The sequence below is a fragment of the Pongo abelii genome, chromosome 5 (assembly GCF_028885655.2).
Source record: "Pongo abelii isolate AG06213 chromosome 5, NHGRI_mPonAbe1-v2.0_pri, whole genome shotgun sequence".
NCBI classification, from domain to species: domain Eukaryota; kingdom Metazoa; phylum Chordata; class Mammalia; order Primates; family Hominidae; genus Pongo; species Pongo abelii.
The window spans coordinates 12,508,295-12,532,536 of NC_071990.2; positions in this window are offsets into that span (position 1 = coordinate 12,508,295).

The window sequence follows — 24,242 nt, forward strand, 5'->3', positions numbered from 1 at the left end:
GAGTGCAGTTGTGCAAACACTGCTCACTGCAGTCTCAACCTCCCAGGCTCAAGAGATCTTCTCACCTCACCCTCCTGAGTAGCTGAGATCACAGGCACCACCATGCTTGGCTAATTTTTAAAATTTTTTTGTTAAGGTGGGGGTCTCCTTAGGCTAGTTTGAGATCCAGGCTAGTCTCAAACTCCTGGCCTTAAGCAGTCCACTCGCCTCGGCCTCCCTAAGTGCTCGGAATATAGGCATGAGCCACAGGGCCTGGCCACTCTTTCCAAATTCTAACATCTCTAGTGAATGACATTTTTCTCATTGACTTTGAAGATGATCCTTCCCACCACTGATGGAATAAAATCCCTAAGAAAGGCAGATGGGTATGGGGAATGGGGGATGGTGAGGAGACAGGTTCTTCCCCAGCCACAACCGAAACTCTTACTGCCCCTGACTATTTCACAGTACAACAAGGACACCATAAACAACCTATGATTTTCAAGGGGTGCTCTACCTTTGCTTTAAAGATAAGTTTAAAAAGAATCTTTCCAACCTCTTGGAAAGAATTAATGACAGGCAGAAAAGTCTGTTAGAAAGCGCCACAGCTTGGAAACCGTGGAAAGTTTCTGTTTTTGTGTAATTTGAGCTGGTCAATGTTGTGGAGTAACCTGATAACTCTTCTTCCCTGCCTGTATTAGGAGAAATATCCCTTAGCTTCTTTCAAGAGGGCGAGGCCCGCCTCTGAGCTTAAATCAACTACCTCAGGACACTGGATGATGTTCTCACTGTTTATAGAGACGGTTGGAAACAAGCCTTGCAAGGTATTTGGATAGAATTGACGGTTGTGGGTCAAGACCACAGCTATACAAATTGTTATTTAAAAACTATGACATCAATTGTGGTATTTCTTAGTGTTAGAGTGAGATTTTTTTTTATGACCTTCTGTGGGACAATGTATTTGCTAGCCATGAAAACTCTCACACAGCTTGTCCAAACACACTTTGCCTGTGACATGCAATCCATCTTCCTTCAACTGAGGTAAATCATTTCTCAGAAGTCTATAAGAAGCTCCAAATGAGGCCAGGCACAGTGGCTCATGCCTGCAATGCCAGCACTTTGGGAGGCCGAGGCGGCTGTATCAATTGAAGTCAGGAGTTGGAGATCAGCCTGGCCAACACAGTGAAACCCCCATCCCTACTAAAAATACAAAAATTAGCTGGGCATGCTGGTACGCACCTGTAATCCCAGCTACTCGGGAGGCTGAGGCAGGAGAATCGCTTGAACCAGGAAGGTGGAGGTTGCAGTGAGCAGAGATCATGCCACTGCACTTCGTCTTGGGTGACAGAGCAAGATTCCGTCTCAAAAAAAAAAAAAAAAAACTCCAAATGTCAATCATGAATAAAGAGATAAGCCATACTTAAACTGAAGTTTGGTTGTTTCCATGAGCAGGTAGGTTACTAAAGTGAACATCTTGGAGATCCCATACAACACATGGATCAACAGAGCCACTGATGAATTAAACACTCCGGTACCTGAGCATACAATGTCTTGTTCTGCTTGTGATGGCAGGAGTTAACATTTGAGTCTATTGAAATTCAAATAGGGCCTCCCTTAGCAATTTATCCATGTCTGTCTTTGGGATTTATCTATCTCAGTTTGTGTCCCAGTCATATATGAGTCCCTGCTCTAACTCTAACCAGACAATGTCTAACATGGATATGACTAGTTGGAGACAGTAATACCCATGTTGGCTGGATACAGGTCTGAATTCCTTTTCCTTACTCAGTATTACTCTAGTAAGAAAGAGTGCATACTCTTGGTAAATAAATTGTTAATGAGTATAAGTAGATATTGTCTGAAGAATATTTCATTTCTTCTAAACAGAAAGGCACACATTTATACAGAGAGACATATGTTGATGACTACATTCTTAGGACTGAGAAACTTTTTGTTCCTGTTCCTGGGTAAATGATATTTAATTTATTTTGGAGAAAAATTTCTATTATTGGTTTTCCAAACTTTCAAAATGCAGGACAGACACAAAGAGTGAGACAGACTGGTTGATTTTTGGAAGTAGTTTGATGTTTCTCTAATGTTGGCCTTAACTTCCAATTGATGTTTAAGCTAATTTTATTTTAAAAGAGAAGTTAGTTACTGCCTCCCTTAAAAAACAAAAATAAAACTCCTAAGAAACCTATCAAAATATCAAAATACTTTATATAATTAATTATAAGTTAATAGTTAATTATAGTCAATAATTAAAATTCTAAATCTTAGATGTATTCAGTGATCCTCTGAAAAATGTAAGCTGAAATTTCACTTCTTTATTGGATTGCTCTCTATTCTACCAGGCTTAGTCTAATTATCAAAAGAAAAGTAATATAAACTATAATTGATTAAATATTGTGGACAGAACGAAAACCCCAAATAATTTCTTTTTACCATGCAGCTCCTAAGGAAAAATGCCTTCAAAATGCTGCAAGCACAATTTATTTAAATCACGCGACTTCCAGGTCTATTGCATCCAACAGATGGAGAGGACTTTTTGCCCCTGTCCAGACAGACACCAAGTTTAAAAACATTTTTAAAAAGCCCAAGCACCTTTTTGATCTAACTTTAAAAAGCATTGTCAATGTCAAGAACACGGTGACTGCGGCTTGTTTATTATGCTAGCAGGAGTCTTCTATGTTGTATTGTTCGTGTGGTATGAAGCGACATTGTATGCCTGCTGTCCCTCTGGGACCCTCATGAAAAGGAGGTATTTATGTCCCTGCCTGTGCCCGTAAATGAATTGCCCCCTAAAGTAAATATAATATATAAAGCCAAGTCTGGCTCCAAAGTCATGCTATGTGCCTCCCTCTGGCTATAGAGGAAGTTACTCTTGCTTATCAGAAGGCCAAATTTGGTGTGGCATTATTAGGTTGCAGGCAATATGGTAATGGGACCCAGAGAAGTAGTTTTAACCAACAGAGAATGCCTCTGAGCCTGCTGGCTGCCAGGGAAAGTGTACATTACCTTACCCTTGAGCTCGGAGAACTTATATAAATGTAAAGAGAAGTCAGATCCTTTGACAGTTGGCATCATATCACTAGTTCGTGCAGGGGAAGTGGTTAAATACATCAATGTGAAAATACATTTTCACTTCTATGGCATGGAAGTTGGAAAAACTAGAATTTATTTTACTTTATTGCTCTAAATCAACCAGGAATTACTAAGCTCCCATGAGGAAACCAAATATGCAGGAAGTTAGCCACTTGACATGACTGCGGCCACATTACAAGCTAGACAATGAGACAGGACAATAGAGAAGGAAAGTCAGGTTGAAATTATACAGCTTCATGGCTGAACAATGCCATTTATTTCCTCTTCCTGATGCACAGCTTCTGCCTATGAGCCATCAGTTCTATCCAATTCTTTTCTATTTCTCCAGGTTCTTTAGAATATTTGTGTCTGATGTCAATTGTTAGTTCAATTGCATTGTTAGAGTTAAATAACATTGCTTTGAAGCCATGAACATCTGGATTAAAATGCAGACTCTGCTGCTTGCTGGCTGTGTGGCTTTATACGGCCTTTCTGAGCCCTACTTGTTTTATGAAAACATCATACAATCTATATTAAAAAGTTAGATGGGCCTGGCACGGTGGCACACAGCTGTAATCCCAGCACTTTGGAAGGCCGAGGCCAGCAGATCATGAGGTCAAGAGATCGAGACCAGCCTGGCCAACATGGTGAAACCTCGTCTCTACTAAAAAGACAAAAATTAACTGCTCGTGGTGGCATGCACCTATAGTCCCAGCTACTCGGGAGGCTGAAGCAGGAGAATCGCTTGAACCCGGGAGACAGAGGCTGCAATGAGCCGAGATTGCCCCACTGCACTCCAGCCTGGCGACAGAGCGAGACTCTGTCAAAAAAAAAAGTTAGATGACACCTGAAACACAGAGTAGTTTCATGGAAAGTGAAGATTTGAAAGCAGATCATCATTCTAAGATGTGTCATGAGAAAAACAACTCATGAAAAATACCTTTGCTAATTATTTTAAGAGAAAGCATTAAAATGAGGTATATTTTGTTAATTACTATCCTAAAACTTTTAGTGCTTACCACGTGCAATGTGTTGGCATAATAGAAGACATCATTTTTCCCCAAGGCGTCAAACTTGTCCTTGATACTAAGTGAAGATATTGGTCAGATGTTACTGATTTTAATTTAAAATTCAGAAATATAAATATGCCAGGCACTGTGGCTAATGCCTATAATCCCAGCACTTTAGGAGGCAAGGCGGGAAGATCACTTGAGCCTGGAAGATTGAGGCTGAAGTGAGCCATGATTGCACCACTGCACTGCAGCCCAAGCTAGAGAGAGAGAGAGAGAGACCCCAGCTCAAAAAAAAAAAAAAAAAAAGAGAGAGAGAGAGAGAAAAGAAATAATTTAAAGTTTCAGAATGACTTCTGAATCTTAAAAAATTAAACGTAAGTCTCTATGAAAACATAAGCAATAGTCTCATACTATTGTATGAGTGGTCTCTTGTTTTCTTTTTCTCTCCCAAGGATATCCTTCTCAGCCTAAAACACTTTTGTCGACACTTCGTACAATATCCACCACATTTAACACCTGCTAAGAATTTTAACTTATATCGTCAGTTCAACCAACATTTCAATAATATACAAGGCGGAAGAATCAGGATTGATTCAGCCAATTCAAACTTTACATACTGAGGCATTTGCAGCAAATCTAGTAAACATCTTTGGATTTTCCAGAAACTTAAAGCAGTCTGTTTGTGTCTCTCTGTTTTTTTTTTTTTTTTTTTTGAGGTGGGGTCTCGCTCTGTTGCCTAGGCTGGAGAACAGCCTCTGCCTCCCAGATTCAAGTGATCCTCCTACCTCAGCCTCCTGAGTAGCTGAGACCACACGTTTCATTCACCATATCATCTCAAAGCTTAAATAAGAGCCTGTCAAGCCCCAAATAAAGTTGGAGTAGGAAGAGTGGTGTCAAACTTTTGAAGAGTAAGTTTTAAACTGAGCATTCCAAGAAATAACTGGTGTTTTCTCTTCCTCTTGCTGATTGGAGAAACTGAGGGACAGAGCAATTAAAATTTCCCAGCCCCATTCAGTGGAAAAGGAAACATACTATGGAAAGAATTGCTAGCAATTGTAGTCAGTGTCCATCTCTATGGATTTGGTGTGGAAATTTACATTACAACAAGTGAAAAACAACTCACGGTACCCTCAATACAATGGGCATCGATTCTGCTTCCTTTGGTGATTTAAAAACAAATCTGGATCTGGATATATGTGCTTCAGAAACTGCAATTTGTCAACTTGGTTGTTACTATATGGCATTTGTAGAGCTTGACTTAGGCTTGTCTTTAAAAAAAAAAAAAGCTTCTTAAAACTGTATGCCTTTATCAGAAGTCGCCCCTCAGCTATTTACAAGTGCCATGGTTACAGACCTGCTAGACTGATGATATTCACATGCAGGAAACAATGCAAGGAAAACAGGATTTGCACGGCTCCGACTGCACTGGCCCAAGAATTCCAGGAAGTGATTGTACTTTATGAAACCGTCTGTGCTCCACTAGATTGTCTATAGCTTTTAAGGTCAAGTCCTATCACGGCGAGTTTGCAATGCCCTTTGTAACAAGGCAGAGTGTTTATGAAGCTGAGTACATGCTGTATTGTTTATCAGCCCAGGCAGTTGAAAGGTGCGATATTCCAATCTTGTGGTTCAGGATGGCACTGGGAATCGATCACAGGCTTTTCTGACATAGGCTTGGGATTAGTTCAAAGAGTCCCTGGCAACAGTGACCACACGACAGTCCAGCACATGGAGAAAGTCACGAAGCCCACAGTCCCGGAGAAAGTCACGAAGCCCACAGTCCCTGACAGGACAGATGGGTTTGTGTTGGAGATCAATGTGGGGAGCACTGTGAGTTTATGTTTTAAGATCCCTGTGCTTCCTGCTGTGGCTGAGCAGTCTCCTTGGAGAGTGAAAGGTGCTGGCGTACAGTAACTGCTGATTCTGAGAGTACGGAAAGGAGAGTGAGACAACAATGGAATTTATTTCTTCGTAAGAGAGCTGGGAGGCAGCCAGGCATTCCAGGGCCTTGCTCTCGAATTCTTTGATTTCTCTACAGTGCATAATGACTAGAGACTCCTGTTGCCTCTGGACTCGGGGACACTGGAGCCGGACAGTGGACGCCCAAACTGCTCATGTTACTCCACAGCCCTGCCTAATTTTAGGTGCCAAGGCTGGACATGACTGACCAGACCCCTGCTTGCTCCCTCTCCATGAATGATGTTGGTCCCTGAAGCTAGGTTAAACAAGCAATAGTCCATAGCTATTGTTAAGGAAGCTGTCGTGATGGAATCAGCTGGGCACTGGGCATCCTTTCCACTAGGAGTGATGGCTGCTAGCCAGGCATCTGTGAACTTTCTGGAGACATTTAAGTGTTGTGTACCAAAGTCACAGCACCTTAGGGGCAAGCATGATTCCCCAATGTTTTCAGATGCATGGACTGAATGAACCTCAGTGAGTGACTGCTGATGTCAAATCAATCAATATAGATTTAATGAAGTCTGTTAGTTTATAAGTCAAGTGACTTGCCATTAGGGACTGTTTCCTCAAGGATGACAAAATAAATAACAACAATGAAATACTTTTTATCCAGTTGCCATGTTCTGTGCTCCATACTGGCTTTTGAAGGCCTAGTTTTGCAATGTAGCGTTGTATTTTATTGACTGAATTTTATTTTATTTCTAAATTCATAGGCATCTTGAGGTTCATTACTTAACAGGTACTCTGTGGACTAACATCACATAGTTATCATCAAGCCTTTTAATAAAACTGTTATTTTTTTCTAGTAGACTCATAAAGGACCATTGACGGATGTCTTATAGGCATAACTACCTCATAAAGGGTTGCTAATTACTGGCCAAAACACTTAACTAAATAAAAATTAAAAGTGCCACTCATCAGGTAAGAAGAGTCCTGAAACCTGTGTTTTGTTCTTGACTCTCCCATTAACTCCTAGGAAATTTTACCTCCCCCAGTTACAGACATTGGGATAATCATTCCCTGCCCCTTTGTTTTTCCTCTGCAAAAAGAGGTGCTTTAAATACGTAATTGATCTCTAGGGGATTTCCCATCTATGAAGATTGAATCTCTAACACTTGGCCTCTAAGTCAGAAGACTCAGAGGTGTTTGAACCAGAGCAACTCCATCTTGAATAGGAGCTGGGTAAAATAAGGCTGATACTTGCTGGGCTGCATTCCTAGTAAGTTAGGCATTCTAAGTCATAGGATGAGATAGGAGGTCGCACAAAATACAGGTCATAAAGACATTGCTGATAAAACAGGTTGCAGTAAAAAAGCCAAAACCCACCCAGTCAAGACAACAGTGACTTCTGGTTGTCCTCACTGCTACACTCCCGCCACCACCATGATAGTTTACAAATGCCATGGCAACATCATGAAGTTACCCTACAGGGTTTAAAAAGGGGAGGCATGAATAATCCACGCCTTGCTTAGCATATCATCAAGCTATAACCATAAAAATAAAAATGGACAACCAGTAGCTCTCAGAGCTGCTCTGCTTCTGTACGCCCTTCTTTTATTCCTTTACTTTTTAAATAAACTTGCTTTCACTTTACTCTATGGATTCGCCTCAAATTCTTTCTTGCGCAAGATCCAAGAACCCTGTCCTGTGGTCTGTTACCCCTTTCCGGCAACATTTAGAGAGGGAAAGTGAAAGCTTCCTAGGGAAAGTAGGAAAGTAGAAAAACAAATGAGGAAAAAAAAAAAAACAAGGTATGAAAATTTGAGGAGAAATACTGCTATAGGGAGAAAATAATTAATAATTATTTACTTCGTAAATACAAAGTATTATTTTTAATAATTTTTTCACATTTATTAAATCCTTAGAAATATTCTAGGAATTTGATATTATGATTTTTTAATGAACAAATAAGGAAACTGAAGTTTGGAAAGTCTTTTTTTTTGTTTTGTTTTTGAGACGGAGTCTTGCTCTGTTGCCCAGGCTGGAGTGCAGTGGCATGATCTCAGCTCACTGCAAACTCCACCTCCCGGGTTCAAGCGATTCTCCTGCCTCAGCCTCCCGAGTAGCTAGGATTACAGGCACCCACCACCACAGCCAGCTAATTTTTGTATTTTAGTAGAGACAGGGTTTCACCATATTGGCCAGACTGGTCTTGAACTTCTGACCTCAGGTGGTCCACCTGCCTCGGCCTCCCAGAGTGCTGGGATTACAGGCGTGAGCCACAGCACCCGGCCTGTAAAGTCTTTAAATGACACGCCAAAGATACATTTGATTAAGAAGTTGAGTCTAAAACAAACCAAGCTCTTGGGCTCCAAAACTAGGGCCCTTAAAAGGATCCACCTACAAGGGAGGAAGTGTCTAATTGGAAAGAAGATGAACTAAAAGCACATTCAGTCCTGGTTTTTCTAGCTATACATATAATGTTCAGTCTTCTCTATGTTTTAGGTAGCATAAATATAAAAGGCCATGGGCCTTGCTTAAGAACGTTTTCTGATTTTAAAACGTGCTAATTTTATTTTTTACCCTGTTAAGGTATGTATACATGAGAGGGAAAGGAAATTATGGAGTTATTTATTTGAGGTGTATCTAAGTTTTTTTAAAAAGTACATTGGAAATTATGAAAACTGTATTCTATGCCCTAATGCTCTCGACACATTATCAGATTATGTAAATAAATACCTGGGCAAACTGCTTTATTTATTCAATGTTTATGCAGTTAGAGTTAAGAAAAATGCTATCTTTAGGCTTGGCATGGTGGTGCATGCCTATAGTCCCAACTACTCAGGTGGCTGTGACAGGAGGATCGCCTGAGCCCAGAGGTTCATGTCCAGCTTGAGTAACATAGCAAGACCCCATCTCTCTCACTTAACAAAAAGCTATATTTAAAAATTATAGGAAGCAACAAAAGCAGTTATCAGAGAAAAAAATTGTTTATAGTTCTTACATTAGAAAAGAGGAAAGTCTTAAAATTGAGTGAACTAAATACCAAACCTAAAACGATTGAAAAAGAACAGCACAATAAACCCAAAGAAAGGGAAAAAAAGATAATACAAATAAGTACAAAAACAAAACAGAAAGTAAAATTTCAAAAAGCTAAAAATTGTTCCTTAAAGCGATAAATGTCTGGTGATATTTACCCCCCAAAAAAGGAAAGAATATGAAAACAAATAGCATTAGGTATAAAAGAGAGAAGATACTTGTTCTTTCCATAGATATTAGAAAGGAAAAAAGCAGAATATTATGAACAACTTTAGGCCAAGAAGTTGTGAACAGATGAAATATATGTATTTGTAGAAAATATTACATAAAAATAACTTAAGAAAAACTAGAAATCCCCTGTATAGTAAAATCTAATTCAATCTGTAGTTAAAAATCTTGTCACACAGGAAATAGTGTGCCAGAAGAGTTTACTCACGCTACCAAATATTTCTTACATAAATTCAAGAACAGAAAAAAAGGAACACTTCCCAGCATATTTTATGAGAGTTGCATAACCTTAATATAAATGCTAGCCAAGGACAGAACAAAATAGGAAAACTACAGATCAGGATTATTGTAATTCACTACTTTAACAAGTTAAAAGAGATTAAACCATATAATTACATCTATAGTTGCAAAAAAGATGTTCAATTAAGTCAATAAACATTAATGATAATACTTTCATAAAAGTAGAAAGAAAATGAGTAAAAAGACTTAGAAAGGAAATGTCTTTAACTTCGTAAAGAAGACCCACACAACTCTAGGACAAATATGATATATAATAGTAAAACTTACAAGTACTCTTTTTAAGATCATGAACAGGACAAGGATGACCAATCTTACAACTTCTTTTTCACACTGCAGTTGAAGTCTCAACTATCAAGACAAAACAAGAAAAAGAGAAGTTCTAAGAATGACAAGGAAAGAAATTAACTTCTTCTTCTTGTTATATTATTATTATTATTTGAGACAAGATCTCGCTCTGTGGCCTGGGCTGGAATGGAGTGGTGGCATCATAGCTTACTGCAGCCTTGCTCCTGAGCTCAAGCGATTCTCCCACCTCAGCCTCCCAAGTAGCTGGGACCACAGGCATACGCCACCATGCCTGACTACTGTTTCTTTATTTTTGTAAGGACAGGGATCTCCATATGCTACCCAGGCTGGTCTCAAACTCCTGAATTCAAGCAATCCTTCCACCTCAGCCTCCCAGAGTGCTGGGATTACAAGCATGAGCCATCACACCCAGCTCAACCTCTCATTATTAACAGGTGATATTGTTTAAACAGATAAATATCAGCAAATAAATTACTTAAATTAAGAAAATTGACAAATTAATGAATGAACAAAAGCAATTTATATATATATATATCAAAAAATTCAGATAGATAATGTAATTTAAGATATCTTTTACAAAAGTAATAAATTATATAAAATACATAAACACACAGGAATAAATCTAAGAAAAGGCATGCAGAACACCTATAGAGAAGAAGGAGAGAGCTTTTTTGAAGTTCAGTAAAGAACTCGATTATGGAAAAATATACCATGTTCCTGGATAAAACGATTCATATCATAAAGTTGTCCATTCTCTTCTAATGGACATAAACGTAAATGTAATTATGATAACAACTCCAACAGGTTTTTTCATGGAACATGGCAAGTTGATTTTGAAATTTCTATAAAGAGTAAAGGGTAATGGATGGCCAACATGTTCCTAAGGAAGAAAAACAAGGAGTTTGTCCCATTACATATTGAAACATTGTAAAACTATAGGTATTAACTTATTAACAATGTGATATTGCACATTAATAAAGAAATAGACCAAAACAACAGAAGGGGACATTTAGAAACAAATTCACAAATATATGAAAATTTGATTTATGGCAGGGGTAGTATTTGAGATCAATGAGAAAAAGATAAACTATTCAACTAATGCACAATACACAAACACCAAATTCAAAGAGGATTAAGGCATAAATGTAAAAGCCAAAACCACATAATACCCAAAAAAGAACGTAGGATAGTATCTATAAACAAAATTTAAAATACACAACTCTGTAGAAGAAAATTGAAGAATTCAATGACTTTAAAACTAAAAACTCTTCTTTGTCAAAAGGGTGAAATAATTAACTATGGAGCAGCAAATCTAAACAAATCACATATATAAAAGTAAATAAAATTTAGTTAATATTTTTATCTATCACTACTCCTAATTTGACTATTTAAAGAGCTCCAAGCAATTATTAAGAAAAAGAGAAATGACCCAATAGAAAAATGGGCAAAAGACCCAAAAAAGGAATTCCAAAGAAAAGGAAACATATATGGCTCATAAACACATGGAAAGAAACTCAGCTTCATCATTAATCAGAGAAGTACAAATACAAATCACAGTGAAGTTTTGTGATACTGCAATTCACATCCACCAGACTGGGAGTAAAACCAGACAGTAGCACATGTTAACAGGATGTTGAGCAATGAGAATTCTCATCTACATCTGGTGGGAGTTTAAATATGTACTACAACTGGCTGGGTGCGGTGGCTCATACCTGTAATCCTAGCACTTTGGGAGGCCGAGGCCAGCGGATCATTTGAGGCCAAGAGTTCGAGATCAGCCTGGTCAACATGGGTAAAAAACCCATATTTACAAAAAATACAAAAATTAGCCAGGTGTGATAACATGCACCTGTAATCCCAGATACTGGGGAGGCTGAGGTGGGAGGATGGCTTGAGCCCAGGAAGTCAAGGCTGCAGTGAGCCGTGATAGCAGCATCGCAGCACTCCAGCCCAGTGACAAGTCAGACTCTGTCTCAAAGACAAAAAAGGAGAGTAAATAAAATCATAGGAAGGATTATTGTGCAATAGTGAAAATTTAGTGAGCTACAGGCACAGGCATCAACAGGACGACTTCCCAAAACATAATTTTGAGCAAGAGGAGCAAGTCCCACGAAAATATAAATAAAAAATTTCAATTTATATAAATTTCCCCCAAAGAAAAAACTAAACTATAGTTTGTTTTGGATTATATACACTTGTGTTAAAACCATAAAGAAAAGCAGGAAATAATGAACACAAAATTCAGGACAGTGGTTACCTCTGATGAGGGGCGGGAGAAGCAGTCTTTGAGGTTTATCCAGAAAGATTTAAGGTGTGGCATATATTCCATTTCTAAAACTCGGTGTTGTGCATGTGGGTGTTCATTCTATCAATATTCTTTTTTTTTTTTTTTTTTTTTTTGAGACAGAGTCTCACTCTCTCGCCCAGGCTGGAGTGCAGTGGCACAATCTCGGCTCACTGCAAGCTCCGCCTCCCGGGTTCATACCATTCTCCTGCCTCAGCCTCCCAAGTAGCTGGGACTACAGGTGCCCACCACCACGCCCAGCTAATTTTTTGTATTTTTTTAGTAGAGACAGGATTTCACCACATTAGCCAGGATGGTCTCGATCTCCTGACTTTGTGATCTGCCCGCTTCGGCCTCCCAAAGTGCTGGGATTACAGGCGTGAGCCACCGCGCCTGGCCTATCACTATTCCTTAGAGTGCAGTTGTAGTTTAGATTCTTCTGTGTGTGTATGTGATATACTCCACAATGAAAATAAACAAATCTATACTTACCATGGCCTTCTCATGTCCAGAAACCCCTCGAAATACCCTTATCCTTTACTGCTGGACCGTTTGGGTGGGAAATATTTAGAAAGCCCTATCTTAAGCTTCATCAATGTGAAGGATTAGTTTTAAGGTTTGAATGAACAAGATGATAGAAAATGAGAGAGCACACTGGCTGCCCAGGTGGGCACAGAGGCTCAGAGGATAGGAATTTAGTCAGCGCCACTGTCAACATACTTCACATAGTTGGCAGTTTTGCCTAACATGGTCTCTGCCTGCAGAATTGCCACAAGTTGGAAATCCCACATCAGTCACCACTTCCTCGGGGACATTAGTTGTTCATGTAAATTCCGAACAATGGAAGCTGGCTTTTAATCCATACGGAAATGGAACACAAAGACAGAGCCCTAGAAGTGGAGTGTGAGTGCTGAGGATTTTCCCTAAGCCTCTTCCCTTCCACATGTGTTGATGTATGATGTGTTGGTTAAGTATTTGGAAAGCACATCAGGTTTTAGTAATTTTTTTTTTCTCTAGAAAGAACAATTTGCTCTTAGAAGAATGACAGTTTTCTTTCCTTACTACATGAAAGCACCCTCTGACCCCATAAAAAGCGGAGATCTTTTGTAGGGATACACACAAGTGTGAAAAACTGAAAAGCAGAACTGGTAATAATGGACAGAAAATTAAAGGGAGCTGTCACCTCTGGCAAGGGGAGGGAGGAGGACATGATCATGGAGATTTACCAGGTGAGGAAGGTGGTTCTGAAATACTGGCAATATTCTAGTTCTTAAGTGTTATTCTTTAAATGGCACATAAATGTTTTATAGTCTTCCTTGTATATATTGTATATTTCATGATACTTTTTTGTTTTATTTTACCTGAAGTTCTATCTAGTTGCCAAAAAAAAAAAAGCAGAAGTAAAAAAAGCGTTTCCAAAGAACCAGGATCAGAACCAAGTAGATCAGTAGGAGGGAGGTTTTCCTTTTTTTAAAATTTTTAATTTCTAATTTTTGTGGGTATATAGTAGCTGTATATATTTCTAGGTTCCAAGAGGTGTTTTGATACAGGCATGCAATGTGACATAAGCACATCACAGAGAATGGGGTATCCGTCTCCTCAAGCATTTATCCGGAGAGAGATTTTTCATGTACACCACTACTCTTCTTTTCAGGTTTCAGTCTTTTAAATACATAACTTTCACAAGAGATGTTTTGAATGTTTTCCCTTGACCTTGAGAAAGAAAAGCATTTGCTGAGATGTTGCCTATTGAGTGAAAGGGAGGGGAATTCTAGAGGAGAGGCCACTGAGTTTGCCACCCAGTTGACTCATAAGAAGCAACTTGAGAAGGACTCCAAAAGCAGCAGGTCAGCAAGTGGAAACCAGCATTGAATCAGCTGAATGGGTACTTGGAAGTGGGGTGAATGTTAAGTGCCAGTTTGCCTGCAATCGCCCCCGCTATTTATTCCTGTCCCAGAGTAATTATTAACAGCACTCCTGCTATTGGCAGCAAATTCGTATGGGTCTACAGCAACCTCAGCTCTCGCCTCCTCAAAAGAAAACATTCGACTGAGGGGCCTATAGCAGAGTGAGAGACTGAAGCAAGTTTGAGAGCAGGAGTGAAATTTTATTCAACAGCTTCAGAACAGGAACAAAAGGAAATAAAGCACCCTTGCAAGAGGGCCAAGTGGGCAGCTAGAGAGATGAGGTGCACTATTTGACTTCTGACTTGGGGTTTTATATGTTGGCACGTTTCTGAGGAGTTGTGCCTCTTCTCCCCTGAGCCTTTCCTTAGGGCAGGCTGTCTGCATGAGCAGTGACCTGCCAGCTCTTGGGAGGGGCCACAGGTGCAGTGTGGTTACTGGAGGTGTGCACATGCTCATTTGATGCATTCTTCCCTTATCAGTCGAGCGTTCCCATAAGGTCATATCCAGTTAAACTCTGCCATTTTGCCTCTTAGTTTACAGGTGTGAGCCCACTTGCCCAGCTCCTGAGATCTTACTGGGAAGCTGCTGATCACCAGTTTCAGGTGTTTCTATTGAGAAACTGCCTTTCCCTGCGTGGGTTGCTACCAATGATTGTTTTAGAGAGACAATTAACAACTACCTGACCATCATCTGATGGTTGTCTGACTTTCCCATGCGGGGGGAGTGGGGAAGCCTCTCTTGCTCTGCTCATCTGTGCCTGACTACCTACTGTAACACTTCTTTCACTTTCAAAAGTGTCCCAATTTGACCATAAATAATGTGGTTAACCTGTCCATAAAGGAAGAAATGTAATGTGCTGTGGGAGGAGAAGGGCTCATGCAGGAAGACCTCTTAAAAAGGGACTATCTAGGGCTTAGATGCTGTGGCTCTAATTGGCAAAGAAGTGTGGTAATTCTTTCAAAAAAATATTAAAGAGAGGAAAAGAAGAAGGAGAGAAGGAGGAGGATAATTATTTGTGTTTATTTAGAGCTATGCAAAAAAAAAAGAAAAACACAATGGAAGTAGTTATTTCTTTGACCAACTTTTCTTCTGCTTTGAGCTTCTGAAGAGCACGCCTGGGCTTTCTTTCAAGTCAATTTCGTTTTCATCTGAGATGAGTAAAAGATATATGGGAACAGGCATTATCTAAGTTGATTTAGAGATTAGGGTGAGTTCATTTCCATCTCTTCATCTTGCCTGTGGAGGAAAGGCTGGAAGCTTCTTACTCTTTCACATTTCACAGAGCTTGTGACCTGTAATTTTTGCTGTTTCTCAATCTGCATTCTTGTGGCTTTGTTCATTAACGGAATGCTGTAATTTATGAGCTTTCCTCTTTCGACCCTTTAAGAGAACTTTATCAGCATTCTCTAATTTTATTAACAAAAGAAACTATTTTTAGGAACGATGATCACATAAGGCTGAACCCAGACCATCCCAAGCAGATGTTGCGGTTATGCAAAGTGGTCCCATGAGGTAGTTGCTCCAACACATGGTCTCAGCTCAGAAGTTATTGTTTTTGCAAACGTTGTCCTTAAAGGAGGAACAAGGTGCAGAACTTTTGTTTCTCTTTTCCTTTCTTTTGAAATATCAATTTGCCTATAACCATATGGTAAATAACAGTCTATAGGAAAAAGGGGAAGTGATGGAGAGTTAAACAGAGGAAGGAGTAAGCAGAAAAAGTAACAGGTCACACAGAAACCAGGAAACTACAAGTAATAATGGTGGTGGTTCCGTTTTCTTCCTGCGTCTGTGATTCTGAAACAGGGGCTAAATTGGGATGGGTAAGATCTAATTGGGATTCCCCCCAGATGCAACATCTTTGTGAATTTGTGGATGGGACCAGATAAGAAACTCGTGGAGGAAGGAGATTCAAATGAGCAGATTTCAGTATCTTTCAGGCAAACCCAGCCTTGAGTATTTCTCATCCTTCGGAGATCCCAGGAAAAACATAAGTGATGGAGTCACTAGCAGATAAACAATGTAATTTGACTCAAGAGAATAGGTAGAAAATCAGACACCCTAGGAGAAAAAAACAACTTGCTATTTGTAGATTTATTCATGGTGGTCAAGATAACAGCAACCAAACGGTTTAGTTAGATGGAGGAAAACTTTATTTACTGGTCCCAGGCATGCTAAGCTCTGCACACAGATTTCCTGGGTGCAGGAGGATCACCTAGAATTATTGTAAAAAGTTGCATCATATCCAAGAGGTATTTGTCAGCAAAAAGACTCACACAAGAGGTTTAAACTGATGAATGCCCACTCTGATGGCTCAGTAAATACTATCAGTGATGCCTTAATTTTTCTTGGTTTTAAGGATGTCTTTCTTCTATATAAGCACTTCATTTCTCCCTTTTAGTTGCTTTATACAAGAGTAATCAATTGATATGTTAGACTTTCACTGGACATTTCATGGCAAAAGGAATATTGACCCAGTATTGACATTAATAATACACATAAAGGAGAAAGGCAGGGAAACCTACAAAAATCTCTCCCTATCAACACAGACTCCAGCAAAGGTCATAGTAGAGTGGAGCATTTACAGAGAGGTGAAAGGTATTGACAGAGATTAGCATGGAGCAGGGAAGAGAGACATACAATTTGTGTTTTAGAGCATGGCTGTCCCTCATATACATGCTTGTTCAATTTTTATTAAGGCGGTGTACCAAGTGTTTATTTTTTTCCCACTCCTCCAAATAATGAGCAAGGTCGTCTCTTTCCCAGAATGAAAAATGTGGTGATCGTGGCTTCCTCCCTGAGAAACTAGCTGAGCCTATTAGCAGGGAAGCCACCCAGAAGGAAGGCTTCCACGTGTCAGGATGGATTCTTTCTCTTTGATATTTGAGCTCATTTGCTTCTCCAGACAAATAGTACTGTCTCTCCTTTTTAAAACAAATACACTTGGGAGGAGTCTTATTTTAAGTGTTGTTGACTTTTGGATTAATTATTAAGGTGGTGTTTGGGATAAATTAGAATATAGTCAGCTGAGGGCAAAGATGACTCTTTCAGAAGGGGAAGGCTATTGACGGGTATGGGAAGTGGAGCTGAAGAGAGATGGCAGAGACATCAGGAGACAGAAAATGATGGAAGAGAAGTGAAGTGGGAAGAAGACGAAGATGAATTTCACTGATTAAAACGTTTTATCTAAATTAATTCTGGCCATTCTTCTGGGAATTCGCTCATGCTGTTCCTTGCAATGCGTATTCCTGGGGCAGACATTTATTGACCACCTGCAATGTTCCGGGCACTTGACTCAAACCTAGTGATTCAAAAGTGAGTAAGTTATAGGGATGGCTTCTATAACAGATAACATGCTAGAGAAATGGCATCTAACATGAGCTTTGAAGAGTGAATAAGCATTCACAAAGGAGTCAGTAGCACGAAGCAGGACAGCGCCATTTGTGATTCCCAACTCAAATGAACACTCAAACATTGCTTGCACTTTTTTCAACTCTACCTCAGAGTCACTAACTCTATGCTTTGTAGTGTTGAGCCTTCAACACTGCCGTATATCTATTTACTGTCAGGAAATAAACTAATTTTCTGTTTCTCGAAAAAAGAGAGACCATCGTTCATGAAAATCTTCCATTTCTTTTTCCATCACCTATCCATCCATATGTCCCTCCACCCCATCACCTGGTCTCATAGGAAAATGTATTCCCTCTTCCTCCTTGATAAAACCCAGCCTTTCTTCAAGTCACTGAGACCTGGACCTTTCACATCTCATCTGGAAGCTATGAAATCATCATCTCCATTATCTTTGCATCTTTATCCTCTTCCTTAGGTTCAGCATGAACAAAAGCTCAGCTCCTCTCCATTTCAAAAAGCAAACATCTATGTGCACACATGCACACACACAGAGAAACTCTTATTAAAATAATCCCAATCTGTTTTTCCCCTACCAGTACTTAGATTGTATTATTAATCTCCTTATTGAAAAATCAATGAACTCATCTTAATTCTCATTCTAATTGATCTTTCTGCACCATTGTATATTGCTGATCTTTTCTTCCTTCTTAGAATGCTCTCCTTTCTAAGTAAGATATTCATGGAATACTCTCCTTTCTGAAATATTGACTCTTTACCAGTTCCCTTCCTTTTAGCTATCTCCTCCTGACTTATTATTCCTTATCCCTTAAATGTTCATAGTCTCCAGGGTTCAGACCTTGACCCAATTCTCACTCCATTACCTTTCCCAAGCAATTTTATTCACTTGTAGGGCTTACTTTCTCTGACTTCTCACACTAAAGCAACAGCAATTTATGTTAGATCTTCCTTCCTAACATTAATCAATTCTAACCTCCTCTCTACATCCCATCTACTGTCATTACTCAGCTTTGGCCATCCTCATCTCCCACCTGGTTTAGAATAAAAGCCTCCTAATGCATCTCTCTGCCTCTTCCGGCTACCCTCTAATTCTTTAAAGCTGTGCAAGAGTAATGTTTCTAAGTGATAAATCTTATCTCTCTGCTATCCTTCTTAAAACACTTGAGTGGCTCCTCAATGCTTTCAGAAGAAAGTCCATATCCTTAATCAAAATTCTCATTGTGATGCAGCAAATTATTTAAGACTTTTCACAATATACTTTTCCGATGTCTCCTCCCCTTCTTTACCCACCAAACATACACTTGGAAAGATTTTTCATCATGATTTTTCAATCATGCCATGATTTTCAAACCTCATGCTTTTGCTTCTGCTTAAAGTTAAGCCTGGAATACCTTAAATTTACTTACTTGAAAAAATTGCATTTATTCTTCAAAATACAAATAAAATACTTCCTCTCTGAAGCATTTCTTGATATTCCTCCTTACTCTTTCCACTGTGCAAATACACATATCTCAACCAAAGTTAGTTATTATTTCCTCTATACCCCTATCATATTTAATTCCTTCCACTACTTATCACACATACCAGATTGTTTTATGGTTCTATGATCGCTGTGTTCCTCCTGAGAAATTAAAGACTTAATCCAGCATGACATGGACAGTTAATGTCACAACCAGAACAACAATGATCTAGAGTGTATCAGCCAGTTAGCCATCTCTTAGACCATGCTGTGTGGTTGATATCATCCTGCCGGAAGGGAAAGACATAGATCTGATAACCTCTGTAAGTCTCCGTCTGCTACCGCCATGATTCTATGAATAACCTCTTTAAACATTGCTTCACCACAGAATCTACATAGCTGAGGCCTTTGTTTTCTAAAGGCTACCCTGGGAACAGCAGCAGGAAAAACAGCATCTCTCTCACCACATCATAGGCATGATTAGTGAAGGTGATATCTTGGTAGTGTTCAGACTTGACATCATTCCTAGATGCCTGGATAAACAGAATGACATTTTTAGGACTGCCCCATAAACTGAATCATTTTGAAAAGTGCCCCAGTGACCCAAGTGGTTGGGCTTTCTGAGTGGTGATTTACTGTGGCTTATGGGGTAGTTGAATGAATTAATTGTGCTTAATTGAGCTATTAGCTCAAAGATCTTTCTGAAGATCAATCCAATATCAAAGTCCTTCTAAAGTCTAAAGAACTTTTTTCTTTCTAAAATGGAAATTGGGATGGAGAAGTGATTACAAATCTAGTGAACTTATATATTTTAATCTAATTGCAGATACTGGAAAACCCAATTGTAAGTAAACTATAAAAAGACACACTTACCTGTGCAAATAGAACTGTTTGTAAAGAATTTAAGTTCCTTGGATAAATAATTACTTTAAGCAATAGTTTTATAATACGGAATGGAAGTTCTGGGCATTTTGTGCAAAGATACGATCCACAAAACATGATAGCACTTCAGCTTTGAAAATTTACCCTGCTCTTTGGGGGAACTGGGGGAGTGAAGGATGTGAAAGTTTTGGGTCCAAAAGCCTAGGCCTCTCATGAGGTTCCTCTTTAACTGCTTATATGACTTAAAGGAAGACAACCACCTAGTATGTCATTTTCCCCCAGTAAAATATGGGTTAAAAACACCTACCTTACAAAGAAACTATGAATTAGGTATGATATGTGAAATAGAAGTTTCCTGGGTTCTTAGGAGAAGTCAAACATTCTAAGGCTGAGGTGTCTGGGTCTCTATTGTATCATTTACTCATTGAGCAAATAATCATTGAGCACCTGTTACATGTCAAGCACTATTCTAAGCTCTGGGGATGAACAGACAACTAAAGAGACAAAAATTCTGGGGACTCCTAGAGGGAGGAGAAGGGGAGGAAGGCAAAGGCTGAGAAACTACTTACTGGGTACTATACTCACTACCTGGGGGACAAGATCATTCATACCTCAAACCTCAGCATCATGCAATGTACCCATGTAATAAACCTGCACATGTACCCCCTGAATCTAAAATAAAAGCAGCAATTATAATTTTAAAAAGAGTTATTTAATGGGGGAGGAGAAAAGCAAGCAACAAACAAACAACTAAGTAAAGTAAGTATTAGAAGTATGGAAGATGGGAGGTAGTGTGGAGAACAATAAAAAGAGAAGGGGGCCGGGCAATCCTGCGGGTTGTGGTGGATTTCGATTTTAAATATAAAGCTGAGAAAGGACCTCACGGAGAGAGTGACTTTTCAGAAGCACATGAGGAGGTGAGTGAGATGAGGTGAGAACATGAGGGTATCTGGAGAAAGAGCAACCCAGGTAGAGAGAACAAAGGCATGGGAATCTTAAGATGCAAATGTAACTGTGTTCAGGGAACAGTGCAAAGGCTGGCATGGCTGCATGGTGGAAAATAGTGAGTTAGCAGGGGGCGAGACGTATACAGCCTTGGAGCCTATTGAAAGGCTTTGCTTCTCTGAGGGAGATGAGAGCCATTGGAGCATTTGATGCAGAGGAGGAACATGATCTAACTTGCATCTTGGAGTATCCCTCTGGTTGCTGTTTTGAGAATAGATTTGTGGGGAGATGCCCAGGTGGAAGCGGTTAGGAGGCAGTTGCAGTAGTGCAGTTAGTGCCCCGGACCAGGGAGGTGGCAATGGAAGCAGTGAGAAGTAGTCAGACACTGGATATATGTCACAAATAGAGACCACACAGGACTTCCTACTGGAATGAATTGGGAGCGTTAGAGAAAGAAGGAAGCCAAGATTGACAGCAAGGTGTTTGTCCTGGCAAGTGGAAGAATGTACTGGCCATTACAACTCCATTGGTGACACAAGCTCAATTTGGGGGGAACTTAAAGCAAATAATTTAACATGATCTCTTTATCTGCCTTTGTTATGTATCTTTCTAAATCATAAAATGGGAATACTCAACTGAGAATTTTTTAAGACCTTAATTGAAAGATGCTATCTAATAAAATTTTTTCTTGCATCTATTACATTAAAAGGCTTGTTTGATTCTAATAAAATATCTATGATATAAAACATGTCTACAAGAAAGGTTAACAAGAAAGAAACAATAGAATGTTATTACTCAAGTTTTCTAAGTGAAGAAACTGAGGTCCTGAGAAATTGACATGCACAAAGTTGCAGTTCTTCAGATTTCTTCTTCAGACAACTTTCTAGCATAACCATTACCCCCCTCTGACAACAGTAAACCCCATCCATGGTATTTTTTATAATGATTTTTCTCCAGAAAGGCTCTTGGTTTTAATAGCTAATGAACCTGTCAACTAGAGAATATTGATTGTTATATAGGACACAATCTATTACCAAGTTTCCTCTTTCTTTTCCTTTAAATCCTGTTTGCCCGCCTTTCAAGTTGAAAAGAGTCTTTAATCTAGGAATTTTATTGTTCCTTATATATAAGCTAAAATGTGAAGATTGACTTGAAATGCAAATGCTACTTTAATATCTTTCCAGAAAATACTACTTCTTGTACTAATGCTAGAGTGTGTGAGATAAATAAATTGGAGTTCAATTTTTCCTTCTTCTCAACTCTCTCTGTTTGTCATTTTAGAACATTGTGAAAGGCAGCAAGCTATGCTAGAAGATAAAGCTTATAACAATTTTTATTTCCTCTGTTGTGGCCCCCCCACCGCCACCCCCCCAAAAAAAATCTTAACTGTTTGTTTTATAGTCTTCTCTGCTCTCAAGGGATTTGAGGTATGCAAAGCTTTGGCTGAGATTGGAAAGAAACAGCTCAGAGGTGGGGACTGCTGCTTAAAATGTTCCTTTGTTTCATTTTTTTTTCCTGTTATTGTATATGAAACTTTGAAACTATCCTGACTTTCCATTCCAAAGGCACAGGCCAGGACAGGTGCCAATCGCAGGGACCATTTGGTGGAGGGGTATACATGATGATTGGTTTTTATGGGGGCTCAGAGTGAAAGCAGAGGGGATACTCAGAAGGTTTCATTATGAGATTAAGATGTTGGCCTCGTTAGGGTAAACTGTAATCCTCCATCACTTTTTGGTGAGCAGGATCCTGTGAGAACATTCTACAGGGGAGATCTTCAGGTTTAATACCGACAAGCACAATGCAGGGTCCTAGAAGCCCAAGAACTAAGTGGAAACTCCAGGGCTGGGGATGCTAAACTCCATCTGTGTTGACTTGCTTTGTAACCTGAGGCAAGTGTCTTTAAATTCCCTCAGCCTCCACTTCTTCATCTAAGTCAGGCTTGCCACAGGCACAGGTATTATGTAAATACATAGATACTATGATTCCTTGGGGGAAAAAAATGCTTTGTTGAGCCAGCAGAGCTCTCTACTGCTTAAAGCAGGGTGTGAATAAGAGCTCCTGGGTCTTTCACCAAATTGTTGAAGATGTTCTGAGATGCTGTAGAAAAGGTGCTTTCATGGCTTTAGACACAGTACACAACCGCTGCTCAGATTGAGTAGTATCTTTTTAATGGCAGGATTGGGAAGGTGTGTTTTATTTTTCTTTTGGATAAGTCACTTGGAAGTGATGGACTTATGGTCTGCTGGCCTGGCCATTTGACTATGTCGAACAGCAATCCCACCTTTAACTTGTTAGATCCATTTTCCATACTCCCTTCTATTCTCTCTCCTCTCCCAAATACACACACACACACACACACACACACACACACCCACCCCTCTGCATTTGCTTGACCTGTAGAGTAAAATTTGAGGGATGCCAAAGTGCTTCCTGTTGCCACATATATGCACTCCTTAACTTTTCTCCTGTTACAACATTAAACCTGTTGTTTAAATAGAAAATAAGAGTCAAACATACCCCATTGTTGTTAATGGGATCCGATTTGTGTTTACCAGTGTGGGATCTGGGTTTGAATCTCAGCCTTGTCACTCAGCTCTGTGAATTCTCTGAGCCTTGATTTTACCTTCTGTAAAATGGTAGCAGTAATGGTACAGCCCTCATAGGGTTGCTGTACAAAGTAAAGAAGATAATGATGCAAAATCCTTGGAATGTTGCCTGATGCATAATAAACACACAGTAGACACAGCTGCTGAGGTTATTATTGAAATGGTACAGCGGAAAGAAATGGTACGGAGGAAGGTAAATCAGGATGGCGTAATGGGACAGAGCAAACCATAGACTTGAACTGACCATTTATGAGCATTTAAGTTAACTTTTATTCTGCTTCTGCTGATGGCAAAATTTAGGCAGGCTTGCAAGAGCTGCCTTGTCCTGTAAGACAAAGACTAGCCTAACCAGTTCTTGCTAATAACTGGAGTGACCTCTAGTGGTTCTGATTTTTTTCATAGTGGAAAACACAAAACAAACCAGACTCACTCAAACTGTACACTATTTTGCTTGTACACCCAAAATTCAGAAGCTGATTAAATGGAAACTAGTCTAGTGTTTAATTGAATTGACTGATTCAATTTATTAATAGAAGCCTTATTTCTACTGGATAGTTTCAAGAATCCCTTCCAAGTATGACCACACCCTCACTTCCATTTGGCCTTCTGTCCATTATTACTGAGTTGGGGGAGTAATTTATTAGCATTCAATTAAAATGTATAGATGTATTTAAAACGTATATGATGCTTCCCATAGGCAAGACACTGTGCTAGGCAAAAAAGAACGTATCAAGATGAAATATGGACAGACCCCTTTGAAAATACTAAAAAAGTACCTACTTTTAAAAAAGATGTTGACACAAAGAATTACCACCATCTTATGCCTTATGGCTTTGTAGGCAACTTTGCTTTTTCTGCTATGGGAAGAAACAGATCCCCTCAGAATAAAGCAAAATGAAGCATGCATATCCATTGATACACAGGAGAATTCTCATCCATGGG